Genomic DNA, 11,675 nt, shown 5'->3' on the forward strand with positions numbered 1-11,675 from the left:
TTCCCCTTCCCTTTAAGCCGTGATCCCCCTCTCTTTGTTTTCCCCTCGCCGTCAACTTTAAATTTCCCACGTCTCTCTCTCTCTCTCCTCTTTTTTTTTCTCTTTCAGTTCTCGTTTATCTTCATTTTAATTCTTCATCCTTTTCTTCACCCACCCATCACTCTACTTTTCCAGCCTTCTTTCTCCATGTTAATTAGTCCCTCTTCACCCCTTTCTCTTCACTAAGGTTCTATCCGTCCCTTCTTTTTCTTTCAGTCCTCCCTTACCTTCAGTTTACTTTCTCTTCCTTTTCTTCGCCCACCCATCACTCTACTTTTCCAGCCTTCTTTCTCCATGTTAATTTGTCCCTCTTCGTCCCTTTCTCTTCACTAAGGTTCTATCCGTCCCTTCTTTTTCTTTCAGTCCTCCCTTACCTTCAGTTTACTTTCTCTTCCTTTTCTTCACCCACCCATCACTCTACTTTTCCAGCCTTCTTTCTCCATGTTAATTAGTCCCTCTTCACCCCTTTCTCTACACTTAAATCTACCCGTCCCTTTTTTTCCAGAGTTCTCTTCCCATTATTTTATTTCATCCCCTTCAGTCGTTCTCTTCTCCAAGTTACACCCATCACTACTACCCTCTTCGTTTTCAGCTTCCTCTTCCCATCCTCTTTACTCCTTCTCTTCTCTACAGTTCCACTCACAATGCTTCCACGCGTCCACCCTTCAATATCTTTCTTCCCATCACTTTCAATGTTTCCCCCTTTACCGTTTCTCTTGACCTCGTCCACCCACCCCCCGCCTCCACCTCCTCTGGTACTGGATGTGACCAATTTGAAGGTAACTGGGTAGTGATTCCTCCACCTCCTCCTCCTCCTCCTCCTTAAGGCATTACGTCAATTTATGTTCAATTAATGGTGTTGAGAGAGAGAGAGAGAGAGAGAGAGAGAGAGAGAGAGAGAGAGAGAGAGAGAGAGAGAGAGAGAGAGAGAGAGAGAGAGAGAGAGAGAGCGCATCACACCTTCATTCATCATTAAGTCAAATCAATCTCAATTTAGGTTTAGGGTTATCAATTTTAACACACACACACACACACACACACACACACACACACACACACACACACACACGAGGGAGGTTATCGAACTTAATGTAATTCAGTTTGCGTCAATTCTCGTTCTTTCATTTCATTGATTAATTTAAGTCTGTCCTGAGGGGGAGCAGGTGGCGAGGGCAGGCAGGTGTTGGCCGATGATGATGACGATAATGATGATGATGAGGAGGAGGAGGAAGAAGAGGATTAGAACAAGAAAAACAATAACAAGAAAAGAAGAAAAAGAACAAGAACAATAAAAAAGAAGAGCTAGAATAACAAGAACAAGAAGAAAAAGGACAAGGAAATGATGAAGAAGAAGAAGAAGAAGAGGAGGAGGAGGAGGAGGAAGAGGAGGAGAACAAGAAGAACAATAACAAGAAAAGAAGAAAAAGAACAAGAACAATAAAAAAGAAGAGCTAGAATAACAAGAACAAGAAGAAAAAGGACAAGGAAATGATGAAGAAGAAGAAGAAGAAGAAGAAGAAGAAGAAGAAGAGGAGGAGGAGGAGGAGAGATGCACGTGTCAATCAAGGGCTTCCAAATATTGTGTTTCCTACCAGCTGAAAAATTTCCCGGTATTCCCGCAACACACACACACACACACACACACACACACACACACACACACACACACACACACACACACACACAGGAAGAGTTGCATCACCATCTTTTCCTCCTACGTCATCAGCCACTCATACCCTCACCACCACCATCACCACCACCACCATCATCACCACTAAAGTCTTCCCAATATGTCGAGGCAATGGCGGGTCCCTTCTTCTTCTCTGTTTCTGCCACACACCCCCAACACCTACCTCTTCCTCTCATATGTAAGCTAAAGGTAAGATATGAGAGGAAAAGCATAGGTGTTTGGACTGTGGCAGAGCGGAGGGGAGAAATAGACCCGCGGGAGCCAACGCCAAAACGGGCTGGACATATTTGGAAGACTATAGCTACTGATGACATTTACGTGGGTACATACTGGTGGCGAGGGTGAAAGGAAAGGGGAGGTAATGGAAGATACGGTTAAGGGAAGAGAGAGGAAAGGGAGGGAATTCAATATCGTCCACCTCCTAAACTCTTCCACCACATTCCCTCTTTTCCTTCCACACAACCTAATCAACCATCCCTCAAATCATCTCAACCCTCTCCAAATCTTCCTCTTCCTTCCACTCGGCACTAAGAGAGGGTGGGAGGGAATTAAATATCGTCCACCTCCTACACTCTTCCACCACATTCCTCCTTCCAAGAGAGGGTGGGAGGAAATAAAATATCGTCCACCTCCTAAACTCTTCCACCACATTCCCTCTTTTCCTTCCACACAACCTAATCAACCATCCCTCAAATCATTTCAACCCTCTCCTCCACTTCCTCCTCCTTCCACTCGGCACTAAGAGAGGGTGGGAGGGAATAAAATATCGTCCACCTCCTAAACTCTTCCACCACATTCCCTCTTTTCCTTCCACACAACCTAATCAACCATCCCCCAAATCATTTCAACCCTCTCCTCCACTTCCTCCTCCCCCCACTTAGCACTTAGAGAGAGAGAGAGGGTGGGAGGGAGTGAGAGGAGGATCTAGGACGTTGCGGGTGGGGGTCAGGGGGGTTCGAACACGTGCATCCCAATCAACAGAGCAGTGCCAATCACGCCATGCACGGCCACTGAGCCCAAGCAGCAGATACTAATCAGTTTACATGGAAGCCTGATCTGATTACACGGCAAGCCAGCCCACTCACCAACCAGCCAGAGAGGGAGGTCTGGGGAGAGAGAGAGAGAGAGAGAGAGAGAGAGAGAGAGAGAGAGAGAGAGAGAGAGAGAGAGAGAGAGAGAGAGAGAGAGAGAGAGAGAGGGGGGGGGGGGGATGTAACAGAAGCCAGACAAAGAAAAGTATATGTGAACAGAAGTAAGGAAATGAAATACAGGTTGGTTGATAGAGATGGATGGATAGATTGATAGATAGATAGATAGATAGACAGACAGAGAAAAAGAGGTTAAGAGAAAGAAACAGATACCGAAGCCAGACAATGAAAAAAGTTACACATGAAAGAAATAAAGATAGACAGATAGATAGATAGAAACAGACCGATAGAGAGATAGAGAGAAAGGGAGAGAAACAACAGCAAAACAGACACAGACAGACAGATACAAACAGCCATAGACATAAATAGAGACAGCAAGAACCAAAAAAATAGTAAATAATGAGAAAAATAAGAGAGGAAGACAGACAGACACAGACGGTTACAGAAAGACTTAGAAAATACTGAAATAAAAGAAAAAAAGCAATAATTAACTGGAGAGAGAGAGAGAGAGAGAGAGAGAGAGAGAGAGAGAGAGAGAGAGAGAGAGAGGATTGACACTCCCTTGGCTTCCTGTGTTATTCCGTTCGTCAGTCCGTTAATCAGTCAGTCAGTCAGTCAGTCACTCAGTCAGTCTTTCATGGTTTAGTTAGGCACCCAGATTACAGTCAGTCAGAAAATCTTTGTACCTAATCAGTCAGTCAGTCAGTCAGTCATTCATGCATCCATTCAGTCAGTAAGTCAATCAGTCAATCAGTCAGCTCATTGGCAAGAACTCTTCAATTCAACACCCTTAAGCATATATCCCTGCCAGGTGTGTGTGTGTGTGTGTGTGTGTGTGTGTGTGTGTGTGTGTGTGTGTGTGTATCGGTGTGTATGACTGACTGACTGACTGACTGGCTAACTGTGTGTGGGGGGGGGGAGGGGGGAGGAGGGGGGGGGCGTGTGCGTGTGTGTGTGTGTGTGTGTGTGTGTGTGTGTGTGTGTGTACGTGTGCCCGTCCATGCGCGCGCCACACCCTCGCCCACCATATTTACTCGATACAAACACTCCCCCGAGGCAGGTGGAGGGAGGGAAGTGAAGGAAGGTGGAGGGAGGGAAGGTGGAGGCAGACAGGTAGACAGGCGGGCAGACAGGTGTAAGGAGACAGGTAAGAAGACAGGTGATGCGGGGAGGGGGAGGATGTGGAGGGTGGGGAGGAGGTGGAGAGAAGGGTCGAGCACGTAGATACAATAAGACAGGTGGAGGTAAGTGGAGGAGGAGGAGGAGGAGGAGGAAGTTGTCAGTGGAGGCTAATGGAAGAAGGCAGACAGGTGGAGGATGAAGAGGTGGAGGAGAAGTGGCAGCCAGGTGGACTTAATATTAAACAGGTGAAGTGGAGTGGAGGAAACTGCAGGTAAATGGAAGGAACAGGTGAAGGAGAGAGAGGGAGAGGATAAGAATATAATATAGAAGAAGAAGAAGAAGAAGAAGAAGAAGAAGAAGAAGAAGAAGAAGAAGAAGACAAAAAGAAGAAGAAGAAGAAGAAGAAGAAGAAGAAGAAGAAGACGAAGAAGATGATGATGATGATGATGAAGAAGAAGAAAAAGCAGAAAAAATAAGAACAAAGCGAAATAAAAAGGAAAGGAACTGGACATATATGGGAGGAGAAAAGGCATAGAAGGAAAAGATGAAAGAGGGAAAGGAAAGAGAACGAGAACATGGAGAGAATGTGTAAAAAAAAAAAAGAAGCAAAAACATATAAAAACGAAGAGAAATAAAAGGAAAAGAGAACTGGCGATACATAGGAAGAGAAGGTAGAGAAGGGAGAGAGACAAAGGTACCGTAAATAAAAGGAAATTAGGAGAGAAGAAGATATATGAAAAAAACACTAAAAAAATAAAAGATAAATGGATAAAATAACGAAAGAAATGCATGAAAAAAAAAAAAAACATTACTTACGAGTCAACGAAAATGAAGGTGAATGAAGTAAAATGAAGTCAGAGGAAGAGATTATACATGAGACACTTAAAAGGATGAGTATACAAGAATGAAGAAAAAAAAATGAAATAGCAAAATAAAGGAGGAAGAAAAGAGAACAAAATAACATAGATAAGAAAAGTAAATAAAAAAGGGAGAAGGACATGGTGTGAGAGCGAGAGAGAGAGAGAGAGAGAGAGAGAGAGAGAGAGAGAGAGAGAGAGAGAGAGAGAGAGAGAGAGAGAGAGAGAGAGAGAGAGAGAGAGAGAAAGTATTCCTATTTACACTTTTAACTACTGACGAGAGGCTGGCTGGACGACTGACTGACTGACTGACTGACTGATTGACTGACTGATAAGAACTGGGAGATAAGAAAGGCAGCTGCGATACGAATGCAAAAAAAAAAAAAATTTAAATAAATAAAAAATAATAATAAAATAAATAAATAAATAAAATAAAATAAAATAAAATAAAATAAATATATCATAACAGCTGACACCTCCACCAGTACTTCCTCCTCCTCCTCCTCCTCTTCTTCTTCCTCTTCCCCCACACGCTCCACCACATACTCCACTTCTTCCCTTCCCTTCCCTTCCCTTCTTTCCTATTCCCTTTCTTCTTCCCTTCTTCATCCCTCTTCATCTCCCTTGCACACTCTATTCTCCCTTCTTCGCCACAGCATCTACTACTACTACTACTACTACTACTACTATTACAACTACTTCTACTACTACTACTACATTCCCTCCCCCCTTTCCCCTCTATGCTTGGTTGAAAAGGAGGAGGAGGAGGAAGAGGAGGAGGAGGAGGAGGAAGAGGAGGAGAAGAGGAAGGAAAGGAGAGGAGGAGGAAAAGGTAAAGAAAACGCCAAGCTCAGACACAGGTAACCAGGGGGGGAGGGGGGGGGGAGGGGCTGCGATGATGCGCCGTTTTGTCTTTGTGTGACCTGCGAGGAGGAGGAGGAGGAGGAGGAAGAGGAGGAGGTGTTGAGAGGGAGGAGGAAGGAGTAATATCAAGTAAGAAGGGAGGGATGATATGGAGGTAATGGAGAGAACGAGGGAGGAGGAGGAGGAGGAGGAGGAGGAGGAGGGAGGAAGAGCAAACACTCCTTCAGGGCTGAGTTAGGGAGAGGGAGAAGGGAGGGAGAGAGGGAGAGGAAGGAGAGAGGAGAAGGAGGAGAGAGAGAGAGAGAGAGACGGAGAGAGAGAAGGAGAGAGAGAGAGAGAGAGAGAGAGAGAGAGAGAGAGAGAGAGAGAGAGAGAGAGAGAGAGAGAGAGAGAGAGAGAGAGAGAGAGAGAGAGAGAGAGAGAGAGAGAGAGAGAGAGAGAGAGAGAGAGAGAGAGAGAGACGTGCAAACCGGAGGGAAACAAAAATCAAAGACAAATATTGGGAAGAGGAAGGGAGGAAGGAAGGAAGGAAGGAGGAAGAGGAGGAAAGAAGAAAGAGGAGGAGAAGGGAACACGAGGACCAAGAAAAGAAGGAGAAGAAGGAAGAAAATAGATGGAAAGATGATAGGAAGGCAGAAGGGAGGAGGAGGAGGAGGAGGAGGAGGAGGAGGTGTGGGAGAAGAATCACCACACTCCCACGTCCTCCTCCTCCTCCTCCTCCTCTTCCTCTTCCTTACGCTACATCACTTTCCACGTTCCTCTCCTCTTTCTTCCCCTTCTCCTCCTCCTCCTCCTCTTCGTATCCTTCCTCTTCGATTCGTCACCTAACTCTTCACAACCTCCTCCTCCTCCTCCTCTTCCACTTCTCCACTTCCTCCTCCATCCTCTTCCTTTCGCTACATCACTTTCCGCGTCTCTTTCCTCCTCCTCCTCCTCCTCCTCCTCTTCCTCTTCCGTTTGCTACATCAGTTTCCACATTCAGATTTCTCGGAATCGCAAAAATAAAGAGAAAGAGGGAGAGAGAAAACGGGAAGGAAGGAAGGGAGGGAGGGAGGAAGGGGGACTGAGAGAGGGAGAGTGAAAGGAAAAGCGAGAGAGGGGAAGTGAGAGAGAGGAGAGAGGAGGAAAGGGAGGAAACTATTGAAGTGAGGAGGGAAAAGGAGCTACCAGGAGGGGAGGAGAGAGGGAGGGAAGGAAAAAAAAGGGAGATATATGACTACGGAGAGAGAGAGAGAGAGAGAGAGAGAGAGAGAGAGAGAGAGAGAGAGAGAGAGAGAGAGAGAGAGAGAGAGAGAGAGAGAGAGAGAGAATGATGATGAATAGGAGAGGGCAAGAGAGGGAAGTAAATGATGGCTGGAGGTAGATAGAAACTGGAGGAGGAGGAGGAGGAGGAAGAGAAGACGAAAGAGGAGGTGGAAGAGGAGGAGGAGGAGGAGGAGGAGGACGTGTGGATTAGTATGGACATACGAGTGTGTGAGGAGAGAGGAGAGTGGAAGGAGGAGGTGGGAGGAGGGAGAGAGGCGATGAAGGTGGAGTATGGGAATGGAGTAAGTGGAGTGGCGTATACGGAGTGAGTGAATGAATGAATGAGTGAACGGCTGAGTATGGTAGGGGAGGATGGGTAAGGGGAGGGACGGGAGGGGAGGGGACAGGAGGGGTGTTCTACAAGAGGTGGCAGGGGGGGAGGGGGAGGGGCATTGAGTGGGAAGGGGAGGGAGTGATAGGAGGGTATTCTGCATGTGGTAGGGGGAATTGAGTGGGGGAGGGGAGGGAGTGACAGGAGGAAAGGGGGAGGAGGGGGTATTCTACAAATGGTGAATGGGGGTGGAGGGGGCGATTCATAGGTGCGGGGAGAGCGGGGAGATAAAGGGAGGGGAGGAAAGAAGGGTATATTCTACAAGTGGTGAACGGGGAGAGAGAGGCGATTCAAAGTGGGAGGAAAGGGAATGGAGGGGAGAGAGAGAAGGAGGAATTCTACAAGTGGTGAGCGAGGGGGGGGAGGGGGGAGATTGAAAGAGAAGAGAGGGGAGGGGAGAAGGAGGGATGGGGTGTTATACAGGAGTAAGAAGGAGGAGGGAGAGAGGAGGAAAAGGGAGAGGAGGAGGTATTCTACAAGTGAGTGTGGAAGGAGGGATTGAAAGAGGAGGGAGAGGAAGGGAAAGGGAGAGGGGGTATTATGAAAGAGGGGGGAGGGGGGAGGGAGGAAGAGAGGGAAGGAAGGGGGTACTGAAAGGGGAGGAAAGGGAACAGAAAGGGAGAGGGGGGTGTTAAGAAAGAGTGGGGAAGGGGGAGGTAGGAGGAGGGGGAGGAAGGGAGCATTGAAAGGGGAAGGAGGGGAACAGAAAGGGAGAGGGGTGTTATGAAAGAGTGGGGAGGAGAGGGAGGGGAAGGAGGGGGTGAGGGGGGCCATGCAGGTGAGTTACGCCCCCCCCCCCCCCCCACACACACACCTGCGATAAAATATTCACGCCTTCACATTGATTCTTCGGGAGGCTGCGAGGTGAGGTTAAGGTAGGCTCATTCCACACACACACACACACACACACACACACACACACACACACACACACATATGCACCACGGTTCATGCAAGACAAAGACCGTCCTTTTTTTTTTTTTTTTTCCTCCTCGTCTTATAAATAACACAGCGGAACAATGGAGGAGGAGAAGGAGGAGGAGGAGGAGGAGGAGGAAGAAGATAAGTGAATGAGGAACCGAGGAGGAATGGAGATAATTAATGGAAACGGAAGGAAAACTCTCTCTCTCTCTCTCTCTCTCTCTCTCTCTCTCTCTCTCTCTCTTACATAAGCCAGCACACCCACGCACTTGCTATCACCCAAACACACACACACACACACACACACACACACACACATCGTCCCCTCCTCCCCCCCCTCATCACCTCCACCTTCAACCCTTCATTACCTTTCCCATCACCTCTTAATCTTTACCCAACCCCCCGCCCCCTCCCACACCACCTTCACCATCACCCCACCACCACCACCACCTTCGTCAGCCCTTCGTCAGCCTTATAACGGAAAATTTACACCGAACTGAAGCCGCCATTGGGATTAGGTAATGGGGGCGGAGCATTTTTACGGGTGCCATTAAGTTTCCATTGATCTAAGGGACCGCGGGGAGCCTACGAGGGGAAAGGAGAGAAGGGGAGGGAGGGAGGAAGGAGGTGGTAGGAAGGGAAGAAGGAGGAGGTGGGTGGGTAAAAAGGGAAAGGATGGGTAGGTAAGGAGGGAAAGGATAAGAGTTTGAGGGGAAAGGATAAAGGAAGGGAAGGGAAGAAGGTGGGTAAGGAAGGGGGAAAGGAGGGAAGGTTGAAAGGAAAGGGAAAGAAGAGGAAGGGGAAGAAGGAATATGTGGGTAGGTAAGGAAGAAAAGGAAGGAGATAAGATAGGAGGAAGGAAGGTAGGAAAGACAAGGGAGGAAGGGAGGGAGAGAGAGAGAGAAAAGGGAGTTGCTAGATAAGTAAGAGGAGAAAGAAGGGAATAGGTAAGAGGGAGAGGAAGGGAAAAGAAGGGAAAGGAAGGGGAGAAAAAGAAGTGTTAAGAAGCAGGGAGGGAAGGAAGGAAGGGAGAAGGTTGTAAAATATGGTAATAAGGGAGGGAAGGGAGGAATTAGGGGAGGAAAGAAAGGGAGGAGGTAATAGAAAAGGAAGAAGAGGGGAAGAGAGGGGAAGAAAAGGGGAAGAGAGGGGAAGAGAGGGGAAGAGAGGGGAAGAAGAGGGGAAGATGGAAAGAAGAGGGGAAGAAGAGGGGAAGAGAGGGAAAGAAGGGAAGAGAGGGAAAGAAGAGGGGAAGAGAGGGAAAGAAGAGGGAAAGAAGAGGGGAAGAAAGGAGAAGGAAGCAGTAAGGATATAACGTGACGACCTACTACTACTACTACTACTACTACTACTACTACTACTACTACTACTACCACTACTACTACTACTACTACTACTACTGCTACTACCACTACCATTACTACTACCCCTACCATTACGTTTACTGTTATCACTCCCATCACCACCAATGTCATCACCTCCATCATCACCCCCATCACCATCACCACCATCACCACCAATCCAAACAGAATCTGGAATCCATTGTGCCCAAATTAGAGGAGGAGGAGGAGGGAAAGGAAGAGAAAGGGATCCATTTGCGGAGGAAGGCAAAGATGATGTGTGTGTGTGTGTGTGTGTGTGTGTGTGTGTGTGTGTAAGGAGGACAGAGACAGAGAGAAAATTAATGAAGAAAGGAATAACAGATGGTCGAGAATACACACACACACACACACACACACACACACACACACACACACACACACACACACACACACACACATACACACGAGTCGTCTCATTAATAAACTTTTGCTCAAGACACAGATTTAGTTGTCATTTTTGTCTCGTAACTTAACTTTAGGGACACACACAGCGCCGCCCTGTCGCCTGTGAGGAGGAGGAGGAGGAGGAGGAAGGGGAAGAGGAAGAGAAAGAGGAGAAAGAGGAGAAGGAGGAGGAGGAGGAGGAAGCTCTACTCACACATGACATCCATTTCCTCCACACAAAAAGTCACGCTGATTCTCTCTCTCTCTCTCTCTCTCTCTCTCTCTGATAATTAAAAATGCCATGTAAGGAAATGAACGGGAGAGAGAGGTCACAGGAAAACGGACGTACACACACACACACACACACACACACACACACACACACACATGGCTGCCAAAATAAGTAAGACATTTTTAGTTTTTTTTTTTTTAATGTTATTCTTTTCTTTCCTTTCTTTCACTCAGTCACTCACTTTTTTCTCACTCACTCACTCACCAACTTGACCTTTTAATCAACTCCATTCACTCACTCACTCACTCAACTCACTCCAAATATGAGTTTTTTCCCTCACTACCGTCACTCACTTCTCACGTCTGTCACTCAGCCACTCCACTCCACTCCCTGACTCATCCTACCACTCCTTCACTGACTCACTCACTCCTTAACTTGCCCTTTAACCCACATCCGTAGCTCAACCACCAGACTCCACCATACACAACGATAAAGTCCACAATACTCAGCTTCAATCCACTTCACTCAACACATACTCACATTTCTTTCTCTTCCCTTCCTCCTCTTTCCTTTGCTTTCCCTCCTTCCTTCTCTCGCTCATTCTTCTATACTAACACACAAACACACATTCACCGAAATTCAAATCACTTATAAACTCAATAAAAATCACGTTCTTTCTCTTCCTTCTCCTTCCTTCCTTTCTTCTTTTCTTTTCCTTCCTTCCTTCTCTCGCTCATCTTCCTATACTAACACACAAACACACTCACTCACACATAGACGTTCAAATCATCTCTAAACTTAACAAAAATCACCTTCTCTCTCTTCTTTTTCTTTCCGTCCTTCCTGTTCTTCTTTTTCTTCTTTTCCATCCTTACTTCCTTCTCTCATCTTCCTTAACTAACACACAAACACACTCACTCACACACATACGTTCAAATCATCTCTAAACTTAAGAAAAACAAACTTACACACACACACTTGCTTTCATTACTCACTCACTCACTCACTCACTAACTCACTCACTCGCTCACTCACTCTACAGCCAACCGAGGTGAGAGGCGCCCGAGCAGAAGGATTCGCATAAGTACACAGGGTTGGGATGCATATTTGACTTGGTGTTGAATCCTACATACGCCCAGATTGATCCTCTTGCTCCACTTCTTCCATCATGCATGTCTTAACTCCACGGTCACTGCGATATGCATGCAAAGTCAAGGAGGTTTTAGTCTCTCTCTCTCTCTCTCTCTCTCATCTATTTCCTTCTCCTCCCTTCACTTCCTCCTCCTCCTCCATCTATTTCTCTCCATTCATCTTCCCCTCCTCCCTCATTTCCACCTCTTTTACTCTCCCTTTCGTCTCCACCCCACCCCCCCTCTCTTCACCCCCTCACCCCTTCTCCC

The sequence above is a fragment of the Eriocheir sinensis genome, chromosome 27 (assembly GCF_024679095.1).
Source record: "Eriocheir sinensis breed Jianghai 21 chromosome 27, ASM2467909v1, whole genome shotgun sequence".
Taxonomy (NCBI): domain Eukaryota; kingdom Metazoa; phylum Arthropoda; class Malacostraca; order Decapoda; family Varunidae; genus Eriocheir; species Eriocheir sinensis.